Source organism: Tursiops truncatus, chromosome 21 (assembly GCF_011762595.2).
Source record: "Tursiops truncatus isolate mTurTru1 chromosome 21, mTurTru1.mat.Y, whole genome shotgun sequence".
In the NCBI taxonomy this organism is placed as follows: domain Eukaryota; kingdom Metazoa; phylum Chordata; class Mammalia; order Artiodactyla; family Delphinidae; genus Tursiops; species Tursiops truncatus.
In genome coordinates, this window is record NC_047054.1 from 35631832 (window position 1) to 35634331 (window position 2500).

At 77.9% G+C, this 2500-nt stretch overlaps 1 non-coding gene across 1 annotated transcript; it reads right to left on the reverse strand.

Annotated features, from left to right (window-relative positions):
* Positions 1-1133: 1133 nt before the first annotated feature.
* LOC117310093 (5.8S ribosomal RNA) lies at positions 1134-1286 on the reverse strand. Its single transcript, XR_004524348.1, has one exon. It is a non-coding gene; the product is annotated as a 5.8S ribosomal RNA (ribosomal RNA).
* Positions 1287-2500: the final 1214 nt, after the last annotated feature.

Below are 2500 nucleotides of genomic sequence, written 5' to 3' on the forward strand. Positions count from 1 at the left end.
CGGCCACGGGACGGACGGACGGACGGGGCGGGGAGGCCGGGGGTGGCGGCCGGGAGACGCACGACACCCGAGCGCGCCGCAGAGCCGGCGCCGTCACGGAGGGGAGGACGGCAGACGACGGGGGTGGGGGCGGGGGGACGGGAGAGGACGACGGGGAGGACGAGGAGGAGGAGGAGCGGGAGCAGCGGACGGGAGAGGGCGGCGGGCGGCGCGGAAGGCAAGGCGGTGGGGAGAAAACCCGGCGGTCGCCCCCCGACCGCCGGGCCCTCCTCCCGCGCCTCCTTCCGCGACCGACCGAACCGACCGACTCCCAACCCTCTCTCGCTCTCCCCTCTCTCTCCCCCCGTCTCCGCTCTCCGCCTCTCCACCCCTCACGCCGCCGACGCCACACAGCCTCCACGCAGCCGCGAGACGGCCCCGCCACCACGAGCGACGGACGGACGACGCCGTGCGCCCCCGCCCGCCACCGACAGGCGCCCACCGCCGGCCGGCTCGGGGAGCGTGCACGAAGCGCCGAGCGGCGCGGCCGCAGCCCGGGGGAAAGCGCGCGGCGGCAGGCGACGCCGCGGCGTCCCGCGGGTCGCCGCCGGGGCACGCATCCCCGGGGCGCGGCCGCGCACGCACGACTCGGCCTCGGCCCGAGACGCCCGCCCCGACACGGCGAGGCGAGGCGGCGGGGGCGGGCACGGACCCCGGACGCGCGGGTCGGGGCCCCGCGGAGGAGGCGGGCCGGACCTCGCCGGGACGCCGCCGGGGGCGGGCGGCGTACGACGGCGGAACGGACGCGGCCCAACCACCGCCGCCGGCCCCGGCCGCGAGGGCGCGGGACCGTCCCCGCCCACCGACACCCCGGGGGTAGCGCCCAGAGACCGCTTGCGGCGCGAGGGCGCTTCCCGAAGGGGGACCGACCGCGGAGGCCACGCGGCCAGGGCCTCGTCGCGAGCTCTCTCTCTCTCTCTCCCCCCTTCTCTTCCCGCTCGCGGGCAGCGCGCCCCCGTGGACGGGGGGCGCCGCGTCTGCACTTAGGGGGACGGAGGGCCCCGGCGGCCCTGCGAGCAAACCCCCAGCCGCGCCACCCCCGGGAAGGCGCGCGCGCGCGCACGCACACCCCGGGGGGGCGATTGATCGTCAAGCGACGCTCAGACAGGCGTAGCCCCGGGAGGAACCCGGGGCCGCAAGTGCGTTCGAAGTGTCGATGATCAATGTGTCCTGCAATTCACATTAATTCTCGCAGCTAGCTGCGTTCTTCATCGACGCACGAGCCGAGTGATCCACCGCTAAGAGTCGTACGAGTTTTGGTTTCTCTGGGTTTTTCCGGCGGGGGAGGTCCCCGCCGGTGGCACGGCACCTTCCCCCGGAGGGGCTGCCTCTGGCCGGCCAAGTCAGACAGAAAACAAGCAGACCGGAGGGGGCCGGAGGGTTTCACCACGGGGCGCCCGGCACCGACCCCGCGGGCGGGGCGGGCTCGGACACCCCACAGGCGCCCGGGGGGTTCCCACCTGCCCCCCCCCAACCCGACCGTGCGCGCGCACGCACACACAGGGGACGCGGGGCGCGCAGGCGCGCGGCGCACGGCCCCGGCCCGCACCACGGCCGCCGGGTAGCCCCCTCCCGACGGCCGCGGCGGGGTGGACCGGCGGCGCCGCGGCGGCGCGGCGCCCCGGCCCCGTGTGTGGTGAGGTGCCGGTGGTGGTGGGGGGGGGTGAAGCGGAGCCTGGGGGAGAAGGGAGGGGCCTCCCGACTCCCCGCGGGCCCGACCGCCCCGACCCCAAGGCGGACGGGCGACCCCCCATGGGTCTTTAAACCTCCGCGCCGGGACGCGCTAGGTACCTGGAGAGGGGGGAGGCGGGCGAGGCGTGGGGGGTGGGGCTGGGCGCGGGGCGCCCCCACGCTCACCGCCGCCCCGACACCGACCGACACGCTTCTCCGCCCGCGGCCGCCCGCAACACGCGGGGGCCTCGGCGCTACCGGCCCGTGACGCGGGACCCCGGCCGGGGGGCCGGGCCGACCGCCACACGAGACACCACGGCCACCGCCCGACGACACCCCCACACCCGTGTCCCCGAAACCGGGCGGAGACCTTCCCCACGCTCGCGCCCGGACGCGGCCCTCTCTGCTCCTGAACCCCAAACGCCCGGCCCCCGCGGCCCTAGCCCGGCCCGCGCCCGCGTTCCCGGGGCACCCCTTGTCGCCACCGAGGGCGTAAGGGGAGCTTCGACGGGAAGCGGGTGGCGAGCGCGGGCAGGGGGCGCAACGGGGAGGGAGGGCGCGAAAGAGAGAGAGAGAGCGAGAGAGAGCCGGACGGACGACGGAGGGAGGCGAGGTCCCGGGGCTCGGGACACAGGTAAAAGAGGCGCCCGCCGAGGGGGCGTAGGGCACGGAGCGGAGGACCCACGACCGACCGGCGGGGAACCGGCCCAGGGCCGGCGGCGGGAAGGCGACGGGCGGGCGGGCGGCCCCCCAGGGGGAGCCGCCACCGCCACGCCACCGCCGCGCCACC